This window comes from Cupressus sempervirens, chromosome 7 (genome assembly GCF_028749045.1).
Source record: "Cupressus sempervirens isolate cs-2001-9-10 chromosome 7, ASM2874904v1, whole genome shotgun sequence".
Taxonomy (NCBI): domain Eukaryota; kingdom Viridiplantae; phylum Streptophyta; class Pinopsida; order Cupressales; family Cupressaceae; genus Cupressus; species Cupressus sempervirens.
The window spans coordinates 434,313,644-434,341,463 of NC_143124.1; positions in this window are offsets into that span (position 1 = coordinate 434,313,644).

The following is a 27,820-nucleotide window of genomic DNA, read 5'->3' on the forward strand; positions in this document are numbered from 1 at the left end:
TTGAGAACTCAATGGGATAGGACAAGCTTAGGGCTAGGGTTTACCTAGCCACCCAGAGCTAACATAATAGATAGTTTGATCCCATAATGAATAGTGAGGGAGATTTGGTAGTTGGCAACTTTGTACTAGCCAACACTACAAGTTTCAACATCACCCGAGATGGCATTACAAAATCAAAACAGAGTAAGATCTACAAAAAGTGAGAGAGGTTATTGTAGGTCTTCACAAGATGGTTCTATAACACCTAGAATCACATCCATACCTCACACAAGCTTTGAGATATGCCTCATCAAAGATTTCTGCCCTATGACATTTAGTGACTCTTAGAAAAATTTTCGGTTCAGCATGCCTGAGACCATTTGAGCACTTAACAGAATGAGACAAGCTTGGGGCTAGGGTTTACCTAGTCACTTGAAGCTAATAGAATAGATAGTTTGATCTCACAAAAAATGGTGAGGGAGATTTGGTAGTTGGAAAATTTGTATTGGCCAACACTACAAGTTTCAACATCACCTGAGAGGGCATTGCAAAATCAAAATAGATTAAGATCTCCTAAGAGCAAGAGAGGTTATTATAGGTCTCCACAACATAGTCCTATATCACCCAGAATCACATCCATACCTTGCATGAGCTCTAAGATATGCCCCATTAAAGATAATTACCCTATGATATTTAATGACTCTTACGAATGTTTCGGTTCAGCATGCCCGAGAATGTTTGAGCGCTCAACAAGATGGGATAGGGTTTACTCAGCCACTCAGACCTAATGGAATAGATATTTTGATCCCATGACAAATGGTGAGAGAGATTTGGTAGTTGTAAAATTTGTATTGGCTAACACTACAAATTTTAGCATCACCCAAGATGACATCGCAAAATTAAAATGGAGTAAGATATCCAAAAAGAGAGAGGTTATTGTAGGTCTTTACAATATAGTCCTATAGCACCTAGAATTGCATCCATAACTCACACGAGCTTTGAGATATGCCCCATCAAAGATCATTTCCCTATGGCATTTAGTGACTCTTAGGGATGTTTTGGTTCGGCGTGCTCAACATTTGATTTCTTAATGAGATAATATGATCTTGGGGCTATGGTTTACCTAACCACCCAGAGCTAATGGAATAGATAGTTTGATCCCATGATGAATGATGAGGGAGATTTAGTAGTTGGCAACTTTTTACTAGCCAACACTACAAGTTTCAACATCATCTGAGATGGCATTGCAAAAGAAAACTGAGTAAGATCTCCAAAAAGCAAGAGAGGTTATTGTAGGTCTCTATAACATGGTCCTATAGCACCCAAAATTGCATCCATACCTCACATGAGCTTTGAGATATGCCTCATCAAAGATCACTACCCTATGACATTTAGTGACTCTTAGGGATGTTTTGGTTCGGCATGCCCAAGAATGTTTGAGTGCTCAATGATACAAGAAAATCTTGGGGATAGGGTTTACCTAGCCACCCAGAGCTAACAGAATAGATAATATGATCTCACGATGAATGGTGAGGAAGATTTGGCAATTGGCAACTTTGTACTAGCCAATACTACAAGTTTCAACATCACTTGAGATGGCGTCACAAAATCCAAACAGAGTAAGATCTCCAAAAAGAGAGAGAGGTTATTGTTGGTTTCTATAACATGGTCCTATAGCACATATAATTACATCCATACCTTGCATGAACTTTGAGAAATGCCCTGTCAAAGATTGCTGGCCTATGGCATTTAGTGACTCTTAGGGACATTTTGGTTCAGCATGCCTGAGAATGTTTGAGAACTCAACAAGATGGGATGAGCTTGGGGCTAGGGTTTATTGAGCCACTCAAAGCTAATAGAATAGATAGTTTGATCCCATAATGAACGGTGAGAGAGATATGAGCAAGATATGTATGCCTAGGCCACTTTGTGCAAGATATGAGCAAAAGTTGTGAATTAGACCAAATTGGGTCTTTTTAAGTTTTTGGTCAAGATAGAATAGGATTAGGTGTTTTTAGTTATTTTTTAATAGTTTGGAACCTTTTCCAAGTCCTAGAATTGAAATCGAGTGAACTTTGCATTAGTTGCACTTTTTGTGCAACATTACAAAAGTTGTAAAAGTTGCTTTAAAATACAAATTTGACTAGAAACCTTCTAACCTTCGAAAAAATGTTTCCCATGCTCATATACCCAAGCATAGATAGTTACAACTTCCCAAACTTTCATTTGTAACTTTTTTGCGAAAATTGCAAAAGTTGCTCGAGCAATTTTTTGAGCAACATTGCAACTTTTGAGCAATTTTTGCTTTTTACATATTTAGGTCAAATGGGTCCATCTTGGACTATTCTAGGACCCTAGTTAAGATTCCTATGACCTATTAGGTAACCAAAGACCTTATTTTCCCCTAAATATTGAAAGACAATGAATAAGCAATTGGATACCAGCTACAGATATTTTAGAGACATTGAAAACAAAATATATTATTCTTTCAAAAAAAATGAGGTACTGATTCTGAAAATAAGATTGAAATGATTCCCATTAGTGGTATGGACAAGAACTACCTTTTTAATATAGTGACCAATAATTGGCCTCACTTCCCATGCCTTCTCATTCGTATGGAGGAAAGCTAAATAGATAGAGGAATATATACAAAGGAATTGCAACTACATCTATTAGACATACAAAGGAAGATATAGAAAACCTTCTTAATAGAGAGATTAATTTGAGAGAAAAGGACATTTTAGAAGAAAATGGTTATCTTAGTGTCATCTAGGGTATGCCAATTACTTAGGATGAAGAGACAAAACCTACAACTATTAGGAAAGAGTACACATGTACACAAACACAAAATTTTCAGATAGAGAAGTAACAAGTGCTATAGAATTGTCCATGGAACAATGTGAAGTGAAGCCTCAAATCAACTCATTAGTAGGCAAAGAATCCGGTGATGTACTTCATTCCAACACCACAAATATTTCAATTAGAAATGCCTATTCATCAATGGCCTTGCATTTATAGGACTTAGGAAGCCAAGATACTCAAGCTAGGCATGATCCTTAAAAGTTCTCATTAAAATATATTAATTATCTTAACACTAAAACAAAAATCTCATTGCCACCTTTAAATGGAGACTTCAGTTTAAATGGAGATTGTCAATTCCCAAACATGTCCTAATCAAGTAGATGACTAGTTTACAAAGCAACCAGTAGGAAACGGGGTCATGGAAATGAACTCGATGCTTAAGAATGTTTGTCAACACTAAAATAACTTATTTCCAAATGCTTATGCCTTCACCAATTCCCAAACTCCTATGATTTACAAATCAACATGCTACAAGAGGTCAAATCCTTCATGGTACTTGACCTAGGGCTTGATTGAAAAAATCACAAAACACATCCTCTAGTCTTAGAACCCTATAATCTTAAAAAGGACCCTACTAAATACCATTTATCTAGTGGCCATGAAATTTTAACCAAGGAAATTGCAGTTAGAGGCCCATTTTTGGTTTGTGCACCAAAATGCTATCCTAAAAACCTAGTTTCACTAAAAATGCAACAACTTGAGTTAGAAAACATGTAGAACAATGAGACTAGAAGAAAAACAAAGCTAATTCAAAGCTCTATCTCAAAAATCCATCACATCTAGTTTGAAAGTCCATACATTTCATGTAATGTGCAAACAACAATAAAAATGACTCCAAAATTGAATTTCTTTCTTTGCAACTTCTTCCAATCTATATATTAATTCCCTCCAAACCTCACAAATGAGGTATATATATATATCCTCTGTATATTTTAATGGTTACAACCAATATTTTAATAGTTATAACCCTTTTCCCACTAAGTTACAAATTTGAGCAATTTTTACAACTTTCAACAATGCAACTTTGCATAAAAAGTGCAATTTTTACATTTTTCACTTGATTCCACTTCTAGGACTTGGAACAGGTTACAACATACCTAAAACCAACTAAAAACAACTAATCCTAGGATTTATTGACCAAAAACATTAAAATTCTTGAATTTTCCTAATGAACAACTTTTTCTTATAAATTGCTTAAAGTGCCTTAAGCATACAAAATGGTGTCTTCCTTTGACAACCATGGACTTCTCTTTCAAGGGTTGTTTATTCAAGCATAAGTAGGTTATAAAAAATATGAAAACAAAAATATAAACCAAGTGTCTTGGTGCTCTGCATCAGGAACATACACCCAAACATGAATGAAAAGAGAACAATGACCATGGAATGGAATACAAACACACCTTAGACCTATTAAGGTTTGTATATAGTAGATAAAGTGATTTTTTTGTGTCCAAAAAACATTGATATACAGTTACAACAGTTTTCCATTGAAAAGGCTAGTGGCCCTTCAAACTATAAATTGAACATAATATGGAAAAAATCCACATGAATATACAATTTAAAGTGAGATTCAAACACCCTTTTAAGAGATATAAAACATATGTAAACCTCACACATTGGAAGAGACTAGAAGCCGCTATTATAAAAACATTTGGAAAGTGTTGATAGGCCTAATTAGGTCCAGTTAAACTATAGGTGCCCTTTTACATGTGCCAATCTACAAAAAAAATATTGAAAAATCTAGGGGCATGTGAAACAAGTCCAAATCCAAAGTTATAGACCTTGGATCACTTTGGAGCAAAAGTTATAGTGACTACATGGCGAAATGTTGAATGGTGCATGTAAGGAGCCATACACCTAGGGTATGGTGGAAAAAATCATTCCTTTCTTGGCCATCTATAAAACCTACAAAATCATGAAGTACACTAATAGAGCTTGCATTCCACTAAGGGGCATCAAATTCCCATGGTGGAAAGTGCCAAAACAACAAGGCCCTAGGTGAAACCCTTGGTTTAATGTTGATTTCTAGGTACCTTCAGCAAAACGTGAATGACTTGCAAACTACAAAGGATCAAAAAATGAAACCAAGTGAAAATGATAGGTAACATACCCCTCTAACTCTTGGGGTCACTAGCATGTGTCCCAATGTCTTTACTAGTCCATACAATGCTCTAAAACACAAAATTTTGAAAGAAAAATAGGTTATTTTATTGATTTCTTTCCAAAATAAGTACATCATACCTATCACCTACCTGTAAGGGATAATATAGGTTGTTCCCAATGGTTATAAGGTTGGTTTGAACCAACTAGCCCTTTGGGGAAGAGTTTTTGAAATTTTAACAACTTTTTATGAAGTTGCTCAAAAGTTGTCAAACAACTTTTTGAGCAACTATGGAAAGAAGGAAAATCAAACCAAACTTCCTAAAACAAAATTATTCTAAACAACCCAATCTCCCATGGAAACTAGTATAGTCTACAAAAAAAATGTAAAAAATGCCTTAAAACTTAGAAACTCAATAATTGTGTGCTGTAGGAGCACCTGAGACATTCAAGCCGAAGATAAAGATCATGAGGACCTTCATGAACCTTAAGGGAAATCTGGAGGATGGAATACACAATCAAGGTCAACAAGACAATCAGAGGATAAGGCAAATCGATTGGGAAATACTAAAGCCTATAATGGCTTTTTGATTATGCAAATCCTTGAAATTGTTAAAAGTCCTAAAGGGACCAAATTTTCTTTGTAAGGGGGACCAATAGAGTCCTTGGGTTAAATTGGAATGTTTAGGGTCTAGGAAAGTTTAATGATCATAAAAGATCAAAATGAGTAAGTTAGTTCTCTTTTTGTTTAAAAGAATTCAATAAATTATATGTTAGAATTTTGAATTTTCAAAATCCAATGGCTACTTTAGGATTTAGAGGAAAATTGGAGTTGTTATTGTTTTAAAGCATTAAAACTTCAACCCAATCGATGAGAGTTGGTTGAAATAGTTTGGAGAAGTTATTTTGAAGCTTTTATATATGTGAGAATTGGGTGTAAGGATAGACATAGTGAGAATGGTGAAATGCAACAATAAAACTCTTCATGTTTGCAAGTTTGTTCATTATTAAGAATCTCAACTCAGCTTGTTTTGATATGCCAAAGAATCAATAAAGTTATTCACTTAGCATCACTATTTTAAATGTGTTTATCTTTTTATTAAAATTGCTATTACACTAGTCTATAGGACATTAAGTTTTCTTTGTCTATTACTGTTGTTGTAGTAAGAGTTTAAGGAATGTGAGTTATTCCATGAATAATTTAATGCCCAATATTCATGGGATGAAAAAAATAACTTATATTATTAAGTGCTAATCGATCATATGTAGATTAAGACACATTTTAAGTATCAGTGTGAAGGTATCATGTAGTTGAATGCCATGTGCAATAGTGAGTAATCTTTCCAAGCAAGGAGTGGAGTTTATGTTTGAGGAAGTTTTAATAGAGTAAAGTAAGGGTGAGTTCACACCAATTTTATGTAGGATTAGGTGGAGAGTGAGCATTTAAGGAAGCCCTGGTGAATAGGGTTTGGAGTCAAGAATTGGGGATCAGGAGTTAAAAAACTCTTGGGATTGATTCCTTTTTTAAATGACCATTTTATGGTATAAGAAAACATTGCTTAAGAGTAGGAAGTTCCAAGTGGAGTTTTTCATGTAGGTCCTTTGTTAATAGGTCAATTTTTATGCATAAAATTAGAGTACCAGTTCAGTACAGGAGTATTGGTTCAAAATAACCATATAAAAGCTTTTGGTAGGTTAAAGAGCTCTGAAAAGGGTATCAACAAACATCCTTAGATTGGCAAGTGTTTTGAGAGAAAGTAGAGTTATTCACATTCTAAGTATGCATTAGGCTAATAGGTAGGCTATTGGGTTTTTGGGTTCAATATAAGGGTGTTTTGTGAAGAGGGAATATGGGATTGAAGTAAAGTCTTAGAATTCCTTGAATATAAAAATTGAAAGCCTTATAAAATTGAATTCATCATTTTGGGATCCTTGAAGGTAGTCTTGATAGGTCATTTCCTTGGAACATTTAGATTGTTGATAGGTCCAAACACATAAACTACTAAAATTTCTAAAACTTATTGTATATTGAAGCCCACCACCCTAGCTTGCTACATCATTTTGCCTTCAAATATCATGCTATAACATGCTAAAAGTACACAATGATATTAAATTCTCTCATTTTAGGGTTTGGAAAGCCTTTATATCTCCTCCTAGATCTTTCCCCTTCATCCTTATGGTTTGCATCGGCCTCCTTCAAGTTTTAAAAGGAAAATCTACAATTTCTTGCAAAATTGCAATATAGCAACTTTTGAATTTTTCTTGCTTGCTCAAGTCTTAACACTTCTAGCTTGTTATTTAGGCTATCCCTTATAAATTCCATGCTAGGGACCCTTACCTAAGCTAATGACTCATCCCTTAGTTTACTCATTTCCCTATGGCAATGTATGCCTTGAATTTTAGGCCAAAATAGTGAGGTCCAATGATTCTTATTCTACTTACAAGGCTCACTTGGAGCATAATGCAACAAAAATGAAAAGGTGAGAGCCCTATGATTCAATGTGACCCTGCACCACTCTTTCTCTCTCTCCCTCTCTCCCTATTCAATCTAATGAACCAAATATATGTACTCTATATTTTAATGTCTCAAGTATTGCCTTGTGGTCTGACTCACGAACTTCCAAAGAGTCTTATTATGCGGTTTTCCACCATACTTTATCAAGTGGACATTTGATGCGACAAAAAGGTTCAAATAATGAGGAATCTTTCTCTCTGTTTGCCAATTCTTGAATAATCACAAGTTAGGGTTCTTCATAGAATATCATCTAAGCCATGTGCCAGTTACAACCACCGTACCAATATGGTACTCTAAACCTTTACCATCTATAACTGAGTAATCCAATTTTTGTTTGGCTTGGATACAACAACACAAATAATAATCTATAAATTCTTCACTATCTTTAGGTGAAATAACAACAAAAACATGGCCTGCAATGATAAATATACAAAATGCGGTCATTGATTTAAAAAATAGTTAGGTAAAACTTATAAAGTTACATATTGAAATTACACACACACACACACACATATTACTAGGTTGCACTAGATTAGACAAGTGGTCAAAGTTAATAGATGAATCCATCTCTACCATTTCTAGTGCTTGTGGGGGACAATAGGTGTAAATTGGATCCAAAACCCATATATCCTATTTACCCACCCATTCGACTCGCAATCATCCCAATTTTCTTCTACACATGATGGACAATAGCATGTCATCTATCGTGTGTGGATACTCCATGAACTTGCATTAGAGCTTCTAAAAGAGTGTAGCTCACTTGATCATATTAGTATGCAGCAATCCTCATATAGTGCAATGTTAGTATTATCTATCAACCAAAAAAATCTACGAACCGTAGACTCACCTTCCTTACCTAGACCCATTGTAGCATTACACCGCTAGACGAAGGATTTTGCATCTGTCAATATTGCTCCATCTTTTTACTTTAGTTATTCATGAGCTAAGGATCTTTTGATGCATGTGTCTGCACCATCATGCTCTCCCTTTCCATGACCAGCCTCTATGAAATACCACATATATTGAATTCTACACAACATGTGCATCCTACTCAACCAATAGAACATCTATGGATTCTTGAATTGAGATGTGCAATTGTCTGAGTAAATAATGTACTAATGATATGGTATGCCCCTATTAGCCAAATCTCCATAAAATAGTTGAAAAAAACCATGTACAAACTCCATAGAATGATTGATCATCGCTGATGTAAAAATGGTGCTCCCTCAAAGTCTTCCTATCATCCTCTATACTTGTAGGTGAATGCATGAAACCTATTGAGAAATATAATACTTTTCTTGAATCTCATTTTTTGGTTGTAGTGTGTAATTTTATGTGAAGTCTATAACCAAAACAATGGTATCCGATGGAAACAAATCCTTGCACAACTTGAATTGCAAATCCAACTATTGAGCTCTATGTGTATGCCTTGCATACTCGTAAATAATCTTTTCACAAAAAATCTTCATGCACTCATACACTAGAATCTTTTCAATGACTAAATCACATCTTTTACCTTGTTTCCCATCTTTTAGAGCATATATTACTGTCTTATATTTTCCATAATCTACTATTTCATTTCCAATTGCATGTGTACTATCCATATGTTCACAAGTTGATAAAAGTTGCAAAGAACCACAAAATAAGCATGTACCATCCAAGCATGATGTCTTGTAAAATTTTTGGCCATCCCCTATTTCAAATAAAATGTTGGATATGAATTCTCTTGAAGATCTTTGTGGCTCATTCATGTCACAATCTTGCAAAACAAACATAGAATGTAAAAACATCAAAATGGTTAGAAAATTCAATATGTATCCTACAAAAACAAGTTGTCCATGTGTAATTTATCTTCACATAAAAAGGTTTACACATCTTAAAAATAATTTGACTTATTAAAATTTGAAGATACATATTAATAAATTTTGCAAAAAATTGTGTTTGAGTTTAGTCCAAAAAATATTTTGCATGTGGGTCGCAATTTTGGCTACCAATCCTCCTTCTTACAACATATCTTTAATTAGGGGAAACATGTGTCTTATTTTTCTAAAAATCTTCGATCAATGATTTCAAGGCTTCACTAATTTCTTTTTCCTTTTGTGGTATTCTACTACTAAATGTCCACAACTCATTTTTTGTTGGATCTTCCAATCTCTCACACCTTAGCATGGCTCTCCTTAGAGTACCTCTACCAATTTTCAATGTTTTGGTTGTCTTTCTCATGAGTTGAACTTTCTTCATTTGGTAATTAATATTTTCAATGTAATTACTCATCTTGTGATATTACTATTTTTCATGCATGATTTAGAACCCACTTTTTCATAAGCACTCATTAGATTCTTTACAATACTTTTTTCATTTGACTTGTCCATCATTCTTAGCCCAAGAATCTTCATTATAGGCCTAAATTTTAAATTCCTCATCATTTCAATAAATAATTGGCATTGATTTTTAATATTTAATTCTTCAAAGAATAATCTCCACATATGATTAACTTTTCTTTGACAAGTATGCTTGCTAATCTTGTTAGGCATTGATTTCAAAATGTTAGTATCAATATAAATCAAATATTTTGATCTTCTAAAATGGATTCTAGAAGGTGTTATAATCTCTTTCATTCCCTCAAAATTTTGAACATTAACATAAGGTTGAGTGTTTTATGTTACCTTGAACTAAAGATGATGTGCCTTGGCAATAAGATGCAAAAGATGGAATATCACCTACTTGATATGTTGATATTGTGCCTTCAACATGACATGATGGAGTGTGTACATTGTTGTATAGATATAAATTATAATCTCTTTAACATGAGAGGATGATATGACTCCAACATTGGAAGATGGTGTAGCTTCACAATTCAATTGTCTTCTTGAGCGTAACAGTCTCATTTGTTCTCTTTGTCTTTCCAATTCTTCCTCTTTGTTTCTTTGTATCGGTGGTTCTTGTTCCTCTTCAAAAGTCAATTCTTCATTATTGCTTTGCAATTTTCTTTGTTCAAATAGTAGTTTCATTTTATTTCTTTTAATTTCCAAATCTCTCTCCCTTTCTTCCTTTGTTTGAGTTTTTGGTTTCTTCCTTGGCATGATGATGATTTCTATATGTCAAATTATTCAAACATTTGAATTACTTACAATTTGTAAATTACAAACCATTCAAATAAATATAAAAATTACAATTATTTCAATGAATACACAATATATATTAAACAACTTGCCAAATTTCTAACCATTTCCAACTAACAATTCATTCAAACATGCAAATTTCAATGAATTCACTATATATTAAACAACATGTCAAATTATAATCAAATTTGTCTCTATATAACAACAAAGAATATTTAAAAAGGGTTACACTAACCTTTTCTATAGAAAGAGTATTCAAAAAGCCTTCAAATAGCATATCCAATGATTGAATTTGGTGTTTGCTAGCTTCAAATAGAATGAAAGAATGCTCAAAAAGCCTTCAAATAGTGTCTGCTAACTTCCAATAGCTTGAAACCCATTTTTTCTATCAGAAAACCAAAATACACAATAGACAAAAAATAGAATATGGATCAGCAGGGACCCAAACTTGCATTATGACCATTTTTTGGTGTTTTCATATAGTGCATACACACAATAGCATGTACACACTATAAAAAGTATATGCACTATGTGAAAAATAATCTCTCCCTATCCCACCATCCCCGATCCCCTACTCTCTTTCTCTCCCTACTCTCTCTCTCCTCTCCCATCCCCTACTCTCTCTCACTCTCTCTCTCCTCTCCCATCCCCCACTCTCTCTCTCCTCTCCTCTCCTATCCCCTACTCTCTCTCGCTCTCCCTCTACCACCACCTACTCTCTCTTCCATCCCCTACTCTCCCTCTATCTCTCTCCCTACTCTCTCTCTCCTCTCCCATCCCCTACTCTTTCTCTTGCACCCCCTCTCCCACCACCTACTCTCTCTCTCCCATCCCCTACTCTCTCTCACATTCTCTCCTCTCTCATCTCATACTCTCTCTTTCACACACACTCCCATCCCCCCTCCCTCCCTGTCCCACCACCTACTCTCTCTCTCTATCTCCCATCCCCTACTCTCTCTCTCTCTCCCTACTCCCTCTCCTCTCCCATCCCCTACTCTCCCTCACTTTCTCTACTCTCCCATCCCCTACTCTCTCTCACTCTCCCTCTCCTACTCCATCCCCCACCACCTACTCTCTCTCTCTCTCTCTCTCTCTCCAATCCCCTACTCTCCCTCACTCTCTCTCCTCTGCCATCCCCTACTCTCTACCACTCTCTCTCCTCTCCCATCCCCTACTCTCTCTCTCCTCTCTCTATTTCTCTCCCTCTCCTACTCCCTCTCCCACCATCTACTCTCTCTCTCCCCCATCCCCTACTTTCACTCTCTCTCTCTCCCATCCACTACTATCTCTCTCTCTGACACCCCCTACTCTCTCTCACTCTCACACTTTCTCCCATCCCCTACACTCACTCTCTCTCTCCCATCCTGTAGTCTCTCTTTTCCATACCCTACTCTCTCTCTCTTATCCCCTACTCTCTCTCTTACAAACACTCCCATCCCCCCTCTCTCCCTCTCCCACTCCTTCTCCCACCACCTACTCTCTCTCACACTCTCTCCCCCATCCCCTACTCTCTCTCTCTCTCTCTCTCTCTCTCTCTCTCTCTCTCTCCCATCCCCTACTCTCTCTCTTTCACACACACACACACACACACACACACACACACACCCTCCCATCCTCCCTCTCTCTCCTCTCCCATCCCATACTCTCTTGATATCTCACAAACACTACCTTTCCCCCTCTCTCTCCCTCTTCCACTCCCTTTCCCACCACCTACTCTCTCTGACTCTCTCTCTCTCCCATCCCCTACTCTAACTCTCACTCTCCCATACCCTAGTCTCTCTACCACCCCTACTCTCTCTCACACACTCTCTCATGCCCTATTCTCTCTCTTACACACACTCCCATCCCCCCTCTCTCTCCCCCTCTCCCATTGCCTACTCTCTCTCTCTTAGGCTACTCCCTCTTCCCTCTCCCATCCCCTACTCTCTCTCCTCTCTCCCATCCCATACTTTCTCTCTTTGCCACCCCTAGTCTCTCTCACACTCACACTTTCTCCCATGCCCTACTTTCTCTCACATACACACACTCCCATCCTCCTCTCTATCTCTCTCTCGCTCTCCCTCTCCCACTACCTACTCTCTCTCCCATCCCCTACTCTCAATCTCTCTCTCTCTCCCATCCCATACTCTCTCTCTACCATGCCTACTCTCTCTCTCACTTCCTCTCTCTCCCATCCCCTACTCTCAATCTCTCTCTCCCATCCTCTATTCTCTCTGCCACCCATATTCTCTCCCATCCCCTACTCTCAATCTCTCTCCCATCTTGTACTCTCTCTCTTCCACCCCTACTCTCTCTCTCCCATCCCCTACTCTCTCTCTCTCTCCCCTCTCTAATCCTACTCTCTCTCTCTCTCTCTCTCTCTCTCTCTCTCTCTCTCTCTCTCTCTCTCTCTCTCTCTCTCTCTCTCTTACCTCTCTCCTTCCCTCTCTATGCACTATTTAGGTCTTAGTAGTGTGTGTACACTACAGTGCATATGCACTAAAGGATGCACGTGCTATTAAGACTCAAATTTTAAAAAGCTTTAAATAGCACGTATGGGCTATAACGTGCATGTGCTATAGGGCGCACTCACTATTTAAAGCTTTGCATTCTACTAAGCCTAAGGCTTGGTTTTGTCTTGGGGATCCAACCCAAAGGTTTGGAGTCTGTAAACTAATCTAAGATGTGTTTTACTACAAACATACAAAAAATGACTGATTTTTCTTGTTTGCTCTCCTTCAAGTTTCCTTGTGGTTGAGCATCGATAAAATCAAGTTACATGACATTGTAGGTCTCTATGTTAGCTATATAACCATATAATTTATTTTTTATTTGAACTATTTCAAGACTTTCAATTATAATTTCTTTTGAATGTATATCCATTTTTGTCAAAAAAAAAAATGTACTAATTGGGCTATAAATTTTAGCTCATTCATTGAATTTGTAACAACTTAGTTTTTTAGAAACTAGACTCCATTCTACACACTTTGAAAAAAAGAAGTTTTGATTTTAGATTAGTTTTCAATCATTTCTAGGCAGAGCACATAGATATTTCACATTTTTGGGATGTGTCTAATTAAAAAAATACACATTATAAAATTACCCAAAAAATCTGGGATAAACTACATAGTGTTAGGTAACTTTTGACCAGAGCAATTAAAGAATTTCAAAAAAAAAGTTAAAATTTTAGAGGGGCCACACTTTTTACTATGTTATTTTTTTTGGAATAAAAAGTACCACTTTCTGTGGCCCCCTTTATTGAGGACCTAAAACTAAACCATTTAGAAAAAAAAATTTAGTAGTTGGGTATATGCACTGAGTTGTGGTGCCAAAAAGGTGACAACTCTTTTTTTTTCTATTTCCAATAGCGTGTACACACTATAGTGTGTACGTGCTATTGAAAAAGTGTACACACTATTGAAAAAGTGAATTTTTATAGATGGGCTGCATACCCATAGCCCATCATTTTCATATTTGTTTTTTCGGATTCCTACACCAACAGCGCGTATGCAGGTTCAAGAATCAAAGGTTTTTGCCATCCTAGTTGCTAATATGCCTCCTCGCCAGCAAAATTTGAGATCACAAGAATGCACACGCCAATGCTGTATGTGATCTTAACTTTATTTTACATTGTTTGATATGTTTTTCATATTGTTTTGTAGGTTTTTTATATTGTTTTGTGGGGTTTTTACAATTTTTATTTAAATTTGTTTTTTTAATTTGGATTTCAATTGATTTTTTATTAGGAAATAGCCATAATCAATCAAAAAATCTGCAAGAACCTTAAAACCCTCAAAACCAAAACCCTCCCCAAGAAAAACATCAAATACCACAACCCAAACCAATTGCAAGACCTCTGCCAAGCACACAAGAAAATATAATAAATGAAATAGAGAGAGGCAAAACTGAATTAGAAGGACTCATTGCTCGGTTGAAAGAATCTAGACAAACCAATCCAATGAGGGCTCAATTGGTATCATCCCACGAATCCATTAAGACCCAGATAGCCTTAGTTAGTGGTTAGTTAGATATTTGGCAAGTTAAGAGGGATGAACAAAAAAGATTTTATGCAAATAAATTATCATATGAAGATGTTAAAACAAAGGAAATACCAAAAGCTAGAATATGTGCATTATTTAGAAAACTCAGTGAGAAAAATACTATTAGAGAGGGTACTAAATGGTTCCCCATCCATTGGTGCATACATGATGCTATTAGAAATATTTTTTGGGATAGATGGTGGATGGTTTTTGATGCCCCTCCTCGCAACAATCACGAGGTCCCCATGTATTTTTCGAAGAAATTATATTGTGAGTTTGTCCTTGGGGAGATTCCCAGTTATTTTGATATATTAGATTCCTAGGGTAGAGGTGGGGGGTCATCATTTGAGAGGTTGGGAGCACATCGTGACCCTAATGTAGTTAGGGCACCTGTGATCAAGCCGCAGTGCGAGCATGTGACTATTCCTTCACTTGTGAAGGAACATGTAGAAGTCAACATTCTAGGGACCATTAATGCTTTGATAGAGACCTTTATCCATTCCATGAGCCCATTAGTTGAGGGGGAGCCTTTTTTGAATCGTGGTCACATGTGCACTTCATGCAGATCCCTATGCACATTTGGCACTCATGCTAGAGATGGTGTAGATGATGGGCTCATCACTGATCAGTTCCTGAATGACACATTTGGCATTGACACACAGGTAAATTACAATTATAATTTACTAATTTTATCACATTTCATATGTATAGTGAATGATTAATTAATTAGCATCTATTGACATTGTTCAAAATTCAGGGTCAGAGTGTTGTCAAGCCTAGCAGTGATCCTTCGGGCCCATTTTTTGTCCCCTCTACACATCTAGAGGTATGTATTGATTTAATCATTTTATTTAATACATATATTTATTAAGTAATCATATTAAGGATTTACAAAAAAATTATGCATGTGCATCAGTTCTCTACAGGACCCTCAACCTTTACTATGGACTCGGAGCATAAACATCATATGAGCTTCATACAAGTATAGTTGTTTCATGTTAATTTAATTCATTTGATTATATTTGTTTCATGTTTCATGTTACATGTAATGTTTATTGTATGACATGCAACTCATGACGTTGGACACCCCTCCTCATCTCTGACAATTTGTTGATCATTGAGTGACTGTAGCTATGGCTAGCTCACAGCCATTAACTAAGGTATGAAAGAATTTTCTTCATTTTAGTTGTTGTTTATAATAGTTAGTCTCAAAATTTTTTATTTTATTTATAAGTGATTATATTTATTGAATTGTTGAAGGGTCTCATCACACCTAATCATCTATGAGCCTTTGAGGTGGACTTATAGAGTGACTATTTGATGGTAGTAAGAAAATAATTGATTTTGTGTGTATATATATATGATTTCAACATATAATAAATATTGATTCATATCTAATTTGTTTTTATCATCTCGAGTTAGATAAGAGCCTCGACAAGAGGACAAGCAAGCATGTTAGGAGGACCCCGTCATCTCCACCGTCTCCCTCCACACGACGGCAGAAGACGTTGAGAGTTTTTTTCCTTCCCGTCGTGGGAAGGAAAAGATATAGTTGATATATATATATATATATATATATATATATATATATATATATATATATATATGGACATATTCGATACACATTTAATGTATATGACATTTAATATTTTATGTATGGCATTTATTTGATGTATGACATTATTCAACTTATGACATTATTGGTTAATATATGATATGTTTGTTCATATACGACATTATTGGTTATCATTTTATATTATATGTTTGTTCATGACAATAAATTAGATATATTCATGTATGACATTAAATTAGATATGTTCATGTATGACATTAAATTAGATATGTTTATGTATGACATTAAATTCAATACCTAATCTATTCAAAACCTTGATAGAATATTGATTAACAATAAACTTTATCACTGTTTAAGAATAAGTTAATCATTTGTAATATGTCATCGTCATATGATTTATGATCTTGTTCATGTTTAAAGTTTTCCTTCTCTATCATTTGTTTATCAAGTTTAATTCAATACCTAATTAGTTTGAATTTTTGATATAATATTGATTGACAATAAACTTTATTAGTTAAGATCAATTAGGACCTCTTGGAAATAAACTTTATTAGGCAATATTCGAGAACCTCTTGGCAATTGGTCACCTAAATGAGAACCTTGAGATTTATTAGGAACTCCATAAAAGAAATCAGTAGCTTGAGAAGCTCTCCATTTGTTAGCTGAATTAATACCTTGGATTGTAGATGACTAGCCTTGATTGTACAGACCAATTTTATAGATATATAATCAAATAAATAGTGTATTCACCTAAGCATAGAAATACTATTACATAAGAAGAAGATCAAGTTTTACAATTGCTAATAATCATTAATTTATGCACGTACATGTAAACCTAAAAAGGATGACCTAAAGGAGACAAATTAAGTATGAAGTTGATACAAAATCAATAAGAGAGTTCTAGCATGATATCTTCAATATTTTTTGAATTAGAGAAAACTAATTATTAATATGATGATCTCTATGAATCTATGTCACCATCTAGATGTCTCTCTACATCTCCCTAACTCTCTCTATTTTATCTCACATTCATCCTCTTCTTATATCTCTATTCATTTATCACTATGTTTTTATTTCCTTTAATCTTCATGTCTACCTACACCTTCTTTTGTTTCCCTCTATCTCTATGCATCTTCTCCATGTTCAACAAGCATTGGAGTTATAGGGATAGTGTTAAGAAACATGCTTATGTTGCAAAGAGAGGTGAGAAGGTGAAAATAAGGGTGTATTGTAAGTTGGAAGCTGAGGATGATTTAATGGTTGATAAGTGGGTATTTTGTTATGATGATCCTAATGATCAACACATTTGCGTGGAGGTTGTCCAAGGTAGAGCTCATTGTAGTCTTATGCTATATGACAATCCATATGCAAATGCTATTTTGAATAAGTCTATTTTTGTCCCTTGATTGCAATCTTGGCTCCATGATGTTTTGATTTGGGAGGTGGTTAGATGGAACTATGAATATCTTTAAGTAATAAATTGTATTGGTTTTGATTTAATTTATTATTAAAGATTTTAATGGATACAACTTTGCTCTAAATATTTCTTCATTATAGGCTTATTTATACCATTTTTATAATATGAATCTTCATGGTCACTTGTGGCTCTTCTCTAGTACTTATTTTTATAATCTTTATAAATAATAAATAATTTAGTTATAATGGAGTTTTAGTCTTTTATGAAAATAATTTTTTTATGGAAGATTTTTCATTTAAAATTTTGTCTTACATTTAGTAAAATTGATATTTGCTGGATGCTTAAAGAGATTTCAACTTCATCAATAGATCAATGGCCTATTGACAATTATCTTTGTTTGAAATTATCTATCCAACAAAATTAGATCAAAAGTTCTCTAAAAATTTATGTTAAAAATGAGATAAAAATTTGATCACAAGTGGTCACAAAGTTTGTGTAGAAGAAAAAATCATTGTTACAAAAAGAATATAGACAAGAAGAAAAAACACAATTAGCTTTTTGAGCTTCAATACATAACCACCATTCCTTATCATCAATTAAAAAATGTTAGAGATAGTAGAGAAAAGATGGATTATTTGCAAAAAAAGTCATTTTAAAAATCATAAATGTAACATATTCACTGATAGTTTTATGTGTTTTCATACATTAATGATTGTAACATAATCACCAGTTCATTGGAATGTGTTGTTATTATTCTATAGTAACTAGATTAACGTAAAAATAAAATGTTAATAAATAGTTGTGATGTATAGGAAAGAGAGATATCTCACATGAGAGGGGGACGAATCTATGATGACACATAAGATACTTGTAAGAGGGAGCTATACTCGTTAACGAATTTACAATGCATGTTATGGAAAATCATAGAGCATCTTTAAAAGGAAATAAAAGAGTATGAAAAGTGGAAGGAACATGTTTTGTAGACTCGTATTCAAATTTGGGTGTCAATTTTCTAATGAAGGATTCAAGCACTACAATTTGGTAGTTTTGGCTCATGTTATCTTTGTATCTCACTATATCCTTGTATCTCACTCTCTCTTATTCCCCCCCTCTTTATATTTCTATTTTTTCCATATCTATGTAGCCACCTATCCTCTTTATCTCCCCCCACTAATGTAGAGATGTTGAGCAAGAAGTGAGGTTTAAGCACTTTCTTCTTTCTAATCTACCAAACTAAAATTGTGGCCTTCCTAATATATTACTCCTTTAGGATATCATTTTTGTGGCCTATCCAAAGTGATAGGGTCATTTTTGAACTCATCCAAGGTGTGTACTTCTCTAATCAAGATCTTGCACCTTTTTGTTTTAGGGACACTAGCCCTATTCCAAGTCAATAACTGTAACTCTTCACCAATGGCTTCACCAACCCCAAGTTTCTATTGGGACACCTTCTTTATGTTGAACTGATTGAGAATCAACTCTTGGTTTAACCCTCCAATTGTCATATAGTACAACATGTTGACTATCATAGAATTCCTTGTAAGTCTCCTACTCTAATTTTCTGGACTTAAATTCCTCTTAGGTTGAAATCTAACTATTCTATGGGTAGATTGAGACACCCTTTTGGAATTTACCTAGCCACCCAGAGCTAACAGAGTAGATAGTTTGATCCTACGATGAAAGGTGGGAGAGATTTGGCAGTTGACAACTTTGTACTAGCCAACACTATAAGTTTCAGCATCACCTGAAATGGCATCGTAAAATGAAAACAGAGTGTGATCTCCAAAAAGTGAGAGAGGTTGTTGTAGGCCTCTACAACATGGTCTTGTAGGAACTAGAATCACATCCATACCTCACATGAGCTCTGAGATATGCCCCATCCAAGATCGCAACCCTATGGCATTTAGTGACCCTTAGGAACATTCTAGTTTAACATGCCTGAGAATGTTTGAGTGTTGAAGGGAATAGGAAGAGATTGGGGATAGGGTCTACCCAACCACCCAAAGCTAATGAAGTAGACAATTTGATCCCACGACGAAAGGTGAGAGAGATTTGGCAGTTGGCAACTTTGTACTAGCCAACACTGCAAGTTTTAGTATCACTTTAGATGGCATCATAAAATGAAAATGGAGTGTGATATAGAAAAAGTGAGAGAGATTATTGTAGGCCTCCACAACATGGTCTTGTAGGAACTAGAATCCCATCCATACCTCACACGAGCTTCCAGATATGCCCCGTCAAAGATCACAACTCTATAGCATTTAGTGAACCTTAGGGATGTTTTGGTTCAGCATGCCCGAGAACGTTCAAGCGCTAAAGGGGATAGGGTTTACATAGCCACCTAGAGCTAACAGAGTAGACAGTTTTATCCCACGATGAAAGGTGAGAGAGATTTGGCGGTTGGCAACTTTGTACTGGCCAACACTGCAACTTTCAACATCACCCAAGATGGCATCGTAAAATGAAAATGGAGTGTTATCTCCCAAAAGTGAGAGAGATTATTGTAGGCCTCCACAACATGGTCCTATAGGAACTAGAATCAGCTTCATACCTCACATGAGCTTTGAGATATACCCCGTCAAAGATCACAACCCTATAGCATTTAGTGACCCTTAGGGACATTCTGGTTCGGCGTGCTTGAGAATGTTTGAGCACTGAAAGGGATAGGATGAGGTTGGGGATACTATTTACCCACCCACCTAGAGCTAACAGAGGAAAACATTTGATCCCATGATGAAAGGTGAGAGAGATTTGGTAGTTGGCAACTTTGTACTAGCCAAAACTGCAAGTTTCAGCATCACCCGAGATGGCATCATAAAATGAAAATAGAGTGTGATCTCAAGAAAAAAAAGAGAGTTTATTTTAGGCCTCCACAGCATGGTCCTATAGGAATTAGAATCACATTCATACCTCACATGAGCTCTGAGATATGCCCCGTCAAAGATCGCAAACCTATGGTATTTAGTGACCCTTAGGGATGTTCTGGTTCGGCATGCCCGAGAACATTCAAGGGCTAAAGGGGATAGGATGAGGTTGGGGATAGGGTTTACCAAGCCACTTGGAGCTAACGAAGTAGATAGTTTGATCCCACGATGAAAGGTGAGAGAGATTTGGCAGTTGGCAACTTTGTACTAGTCAACACTACAAGTTTCAACATCACTCGAGATGGCATTGTAAAATAAAAATGTAGTGTGATATCCAAAAAGTGAGAGAGGTTATTGTAGGCCTCCACAACATGGTCTTTTAGGAATTGGAATAACATCCATACCTCACACGAGCTCCAAGATATGCCCCATCAAAGATCACAACCCTATAGTATTTAGTGACCCTTAGGGACGTTTCGGTTTGGCTTTCCTGAGAATTTTCAAGCACTAAAAGGGAGAGGAAAAGGTTGGGGATAGGGTTAACCTAACCACCTGGAGCTAACGGAGTAGATAGTTCAATCCCACGATGAAAGGTGAGAGAGATTTGGCAGTTGGCAACTTTGTACTGGCCAACATTGTAAGTTTCAGCATCACCCGAGATGACATCTTAAAATAAAAATGGAGTGTGATCTCAAAAAAGTGAGAGCGGTTATTTGAGACCTCTTCAACACAGTTCTGTAGGAACTAGAATCACATCCATACCTCACACGAGCTCCAAGATATGCCCTATCAAAGATTGCAGCCCTATGGCATTTAGTGACCCTTAGGGACATTCTGATTCGGCATGCCCGAGAATGTTTGAGTGCTGAAGGGGATAGGATGAGGTTAGGGATAGGGTTTACACAACCACCTAGATCTAACAAAGTGAACAATTTGATCCCACAATGAAAGGTGAGAGAGATTCAGTAGTTGGAAACTTTGTACTGGCCAACACTGCAAGTTTCAACATCACCCGAGATGGCATCATAAAATGAAAATGGAGTGTGATCTCCAAAAAGTGAAAGAGGTTATTGTAGACCTCCACTACATGGTCTTGTAGGAACTAGAATCACATCCATACCTCATACAAGCTCTAAGATATGCCCCGTCAAGGATTGCAACCCTATAACATTTAGTGACCCTTAGGGACGTTCTGATTTGGCACTAAAAGGGATAGGATGAGGTTGAGGATAAGGTTTACCCAACCACCCAGAGCTAATAGAATAGACAGTTCAATCCCATGATGAAAGGTGAGAGAGATTTGGTAGTTGACAACTTTGTACTGGCCAACACTGCAAGTTTTAACATCACCCAAGATGGCATCATAAAATGAAAATGGAGTGTGATCTCCAAAAAGTGAGAGAGGTTATTATAGGCCTCTACAACATGGTCCTATAGGAATTGGAATCACATCCATACCTCACACAAACTCTGAGATATACCCCATCAAAGATTGTAGCCCTATGGCATTTAGTGACCCTTAGGGATGTTCCGATTCGGTGTGCCTAAGAACGTTTGAGCACTGAAAGGGATAGAACAAGGTTGGGGATAGGGTTTACCTAGCCACTCAAAGCTAACAGAGTAGACTATTTGATCCTGTGACAAAAGGTGAGAGAGATTTGGCAGTTGGCAATTTGGTACTGGCCAACACTGCAAGTTTCAACATCACCCGAGATGGCATCATAAAATGAAAATGAAGTGTGATCTCCAAAATGTGAGAGAGGTTATTGTAGGCCCTACAATATGATCCTATAGGAATCAGAATTGCATCTGTACCTCACATGAACTTTGAGATATGCCTTGTCAAAGATCGCAACCTTATGGCATTTAGTGACCCTTAGGGATGTTCCGGTTTGGCGTTCCTGAGAATGTTCGAGCACTGAAGGAGATAGGATGAGGTTGGGGATAGGGTTTACCCAGCCACTTAGAGCTAACAGAGTAGATAGTTTTATCCCACAATGAAAGGTGAGAGAGATTTGATAGTTGGCAACTTTATACATGCCAACACTGCAAGTTTCAACATCACCCGAGATGGCATCATAAAATGAAAATGGAGTGTGATCTCCAAAAAGTGAGAGAGGTTATTGTAGGCCTCCAAAACATGGTCTTGTAGGAACTAGAATTGTATCTATACCTCACATGAGCTCCGAGATATGCCTAATCAAAGATCGCAACCCTATAGCATTTAGTGACCGTTAGGGATGTTCTGGTTCAACATGCTCGAGAATGTTATAGAACTAAAAGGGATAGGAAGAGGTTAGGGATAGGGTTTACCCAACCACCTAGAGCTAACAGAGTAGATAGTTTGATCCCAAGAAGAAAGGTGAGAGAGATTTGGCAGTTGGCAACTTTTTACTGGCCAACACTGCAAGTTTCAACATCACCCGAGATGGCATTGTAAAATGAAAACAGAATGTGATCTCCAAAAAGTGAGAGAGGTTATTGTAGGCCTTTGCACATAGTCCTACAAGAATTGGAACCGCATCCATACCTCACATGAACTCTAATATATGCCCCGTCAAAAATTGTAGCCTTATGGCATTTAGTGACCCTCAGGGATGTTCAAGTTTGGCATGCCCAAGAATGTTTAAGAACTGAAGGGGATAGGATGAGGTTGGGGATAGGGTTTACTAGGCCACTTGTAGCTAACAAAGGAGATAGTTTGATCCCATGATGAAAGGTGAGAGAGATTTGGCAGTTGGCAACTTTGTACTGGCCAACACTACAAGTTTCAACATCACCTAAGATGGCATCGTAAAATGAAAATAGAGTGTGATCTACAAAAAGTGAGAGAGGTTATTGTAGGCCTCTACAACACAGTCCTGTAGGAATTGGAATTGTATCCATACCTCACACAAACTTTGAGATATGCCTCATGAAAGATCACAACCCTATGGCATTTAGTGACCCTTAGGGACATTTTGGTTCAGCGTGCCCGAGAACTTTCAAGCATTGAAGGGGATAGGATGAGGTTGGGGATATGGTTTACTCAGCCACCCAAAGCTAATGGAGTAGATAGTTCAATCCCACGATGAAAGGTGAGAGAGATTTGGCAGTTGGCAACTTTGTAGTGGCCAAAATTGCAAGTTTCAACATCATCCGAGATGGCATCATAAAATGAAATGGAGTGTGATCTACAAAAAGTGAGAGATTTTATTGTAGGCCCATACAACATGGTCTTGTAGGAATTGGAATCGTATCCATACCACACATGAACTTTGAGATATGCCCCATCAAAGATCGTAGCCCTATGGCATTTAGTGACCCTTAGGGATGTTCTAATTTGGCATGCTTGAGAACATTCAAGCACTAAAGGGGAAGGACAAGGTTGGAGATAGGGTTTACTTGACTACATGGAGCTAACAGAGCAAAGAGTTTTATCCCATAACAAAAGGTGAGTCCAATAATGCAGCAATTGGCATTGTTCTTCACACTAAGTGACAAGAATGAGACTTTGGAACTTCAAGATTCCCCACACACTTAAAGATGGTTTAAAGCAACTTTAAAATGACCAAAAAAAGGTGTATCAATGGTTGGAACCTTAATATGTAGCATCTAATGAAAATTGACACCACAAACACCACAGTAAATCAAAACTCCACTCCACTCCAGCATACACTAACCCTACCTTTCACACAAGCCTAATTAGCAAGTTTAGGTGTGGTTTACAAAGAAAAGACCAAGAAATGGGTACATGGACTTCATTATTCAACTCCAAAACATTCTTCTAGCTTAGATGAGAGTGTTTTCCTAATTTGACAAGTCCTCAACTCCTATTCTTTTCATTACTTAACCAAAACATCAAATCTAGGTCTAATACATGGGTCTTATTAGACCTAGGGCTTGTCCCATTTATTCCAAATTCAACCCCCTATTCCAAAACCATAAAAATATGAAAATACATAGCCCTAGCCTACCCTATGCAAGTTTCAAAGAAATTCCAACTGTGGGAACTCAAACTAGGGCAATTTCTTTGGCCAAACCCTAGGTTCAAGGGTTTCATAGGTAGTGAGGAAGGAAAAATGTATAACTTGCAAAAAAAAACTGATCTCTCCTTCAAACCACCTCCAAAATTCTTCAAATTAGATACACTAATTGATCAATGCAAAACATCACCCTTTCAATTTGAAAAATCCGTACTATACGGCCAAAAACAATCATAAAATTCTAGAACAGTGGGTTTTTTATTAGATTCTTGGAAGAAAAACATATCAAACTCATTCTATGCCTCTCATTCGAGTGTAAAGGGCTATAAAGGCATTTACAAATAGTTTCAACCATCCAAAGACAATTTTATGGTTATTTCTTAAAAGTTGCTAATGCAACTTTTCAATTTTTGCACTTTTTGAAATTTCAACTAACCACCAACCGAAATGAATCCTAATCATTCTAAATGATTATTATAGGACTCAAAACCACTAAACCAACCTAAAAAAGTGCATAAAATTGCAAAATGAAAAAAGTTGCTAAAGAGCAATTTTTGCAAATAATAGTTGTCAAACTGAAAATGAGGTTGTATTGTGTTCCAACCATCCAAATGGAAGTTATAATTATTCAAAGTCATTTACTTAAGATCCCCACACATGGGAAAGGTCATTGTACAAATGGTGGACATCATTGGTGAATAAAAAACTCAGATTTTATGCCTTTTTTACTATTTTTTCATTTTTGTATGGCTTTTACGGATTGGTGATGGTACAAGTCTTATATGGTTGGATAGAGGGTTGAGTCAAGATTCCATCTCAATTGGTTTAAGGTCTTTATCTTGTATACAACAAAAGTTATATCAATTTTAGTGCAGATAGGTTAGATTTACTTTGAATTTGAGAGTTTCAGCAAGATGGAATCCTAACTTGCAAACCCACCATGGGATTTCAGTGCTTCTTTGTGGAATACAAGTTAGGAGAAGGTTCTTTGAGATGGCAGAGATTTAGGGCTTTAGGAGCATGACGTCTATTTTTACCAGCAAGCCCTAGACTGAACATAATCTTATGTCTAGTCTAGATTTGAATGAAAAAGAAGGATCAGGCTCCCAAGCTGATTAATCTGACCCAAGTGAAGGGTGTAGAAGGAAAATTTTGATGTATAGAAGAGATACAAGGGGTTGAACCAAGTCTATGAACCCATTTTTTTATGTTTTCCTTGTAACCCAGCCTAAACTGGCCATTTAGGACTATGACACAAAGTGGGTATAACTTGATGTTGGAGCTGAGTTGGTGGTTAATCTTTTGGAATCTCTTAGGGGATGTTGAAGAGTTTTTAAAAATACAAAAATAGTGGGGGATCCTTTGTATGGTTTTGGAGTTTGATTGTTAAAACTAGAAATTTTCCTAGTAGGAAGTGTTGGTAACAGTTTTGAAATTTGATTGTTGAGTGTTGAGAAACCTCAAGTTTGGGATTTTTCTTGTTCTTTTGAGTCTATAATAACCATTTCCATATAAAATTTCAAGTGTTGAAACCATTTAAGAATTATTTTCTTTTGTAGGCCTATTGGTGGCAGGGAGTTCCTAGGTGTTGATCTAAGTTGTTTGAGTACCCTAAGTTTGAGGGTTGGGCTTGTGAAGTGGAGTCCACTTGCAGGGTAGAGTCTCCATGTATTAGAAGTCCATTGGATCCTTACTCCTTGGTTTCTTCAATGAATGTATCTTCATAGAATGACCTTGGTGCCCCTACACCATTAAGCAATGATGATGAACATGAGTAAAATTATGAGATCTATGCCTACATGTTACAATGAAAAAGTCGTATCTATTTTGAAATTAAGAACTACAAAACAAGTTCCAAGAGAAGCTTAGGCTAGAAGAAATATTTTCTATGAGATGACTACTCTTGGTAATAAGCTACCAAATATTGAAACTACACTCAAATCCAATATTTGTAAGGATACGGAAGAACTTTTGAAAGATAAGTATGTACCATCCAAGCATGATGTCTTGTAAAATTTTTGGTCGTCCCCTATTTTACATAAAATGTTGGATATGAATTCCCTTGAAGATCTTGGTGACTCATTCATGTCATAATCCTGCAAAACAAACTGAGAATGCTACACTACACATATATTCCTATAAACATCAAAATGGTTAGAAAATTCAATATGTATCCTACAACAACAAGTTGTGCATGTGTGATTTATCTTCACATAAAAAGTTTTACCCATCTCAAAAAATCTTTGACTTATTTGAATTTGAGGATACATACTGGAATAAATTTTGCAAAAAATTGTGTTAGAGTTGAGTCCAAAAAATGTTTTGCATGTGGGTTGCAATTTTGGCTACCAATCCTCCTTCTTACAACATCTCTTTGATTAGGGGAAACACGTGTGTTATTTTTCCAAAAATCTTCAATCAATGATTTCAAGGCTTCACTAATTTCTTTATCCTTTCGTGGTAGCCTACCACTAAATGTCCATAACTCATTTTTTGTTGGATCTTCCAATCTCTCATGCCTTAGCATGTCTCTCCTTAGAGTACCTCTACCAATTTTTAATGTTTTTCTTGTCTTTCTCATGAGTCAAGCTTTCTTCTTTTGGCTACTTACTATTGTCTATGTAAGTACTCGTCTTGTGATATTACTATCTTTGGTACATGATTTAGAACCCACTTTGTCATAAACACTCATTAGATTCTTTACAATGCTTTTTTCATTTGAATCGTCCATCATTCTTAGCCCAAGAATCTTCATGATATGCCTAAATTTCAAATTCCTCATCATTTCAAAAAATAATTGGCATTGACCTATAATATTTAATTCTTCAAAAAACAATCTCCACATATGATTAACTTTTCTTTGACAAGTATGCTTGCTAATCTTGTCAAGCATTAATTTCAAAATGTTAGTATCAATATCAATCAAATATTTTGGTCTTCTAAAACAAATTCTACAAGGTGTTCTAATCTCTTCAATTCTCTCAACATTTTCAACATCAATATAAGGTTGAGTGTATTGCATACCTTGAACCAAAGATGATGTGCCTTGGCAATAAGATGTAAAATATGTAATATCACCTACTTGATGTGTTGATGTTGTGCTTTCAACATGACATGATGGAGTGTGTATATCATCAGATCTACAAATTAGTGTCTCTTCAACTTGAGAGGACAATATGACTTCAACATTGGAAGATGGTGTAGCAGATGATATGACTCCAACATTAGAAGATGGCATAGCTTCAAAATTCAATTGTCTTCTTGAGCATAACAGTCTCATTCATTCTCTTTTTCTTTCTAATTCTTCCTCTTTGTTTCTTTGTACTAGTGGTTCTCGATCCTCTTCGAAAGTCAATTCTTGATTATTGTTTTGCAATTTTCTTTGTTTACATAGTAATTTCATT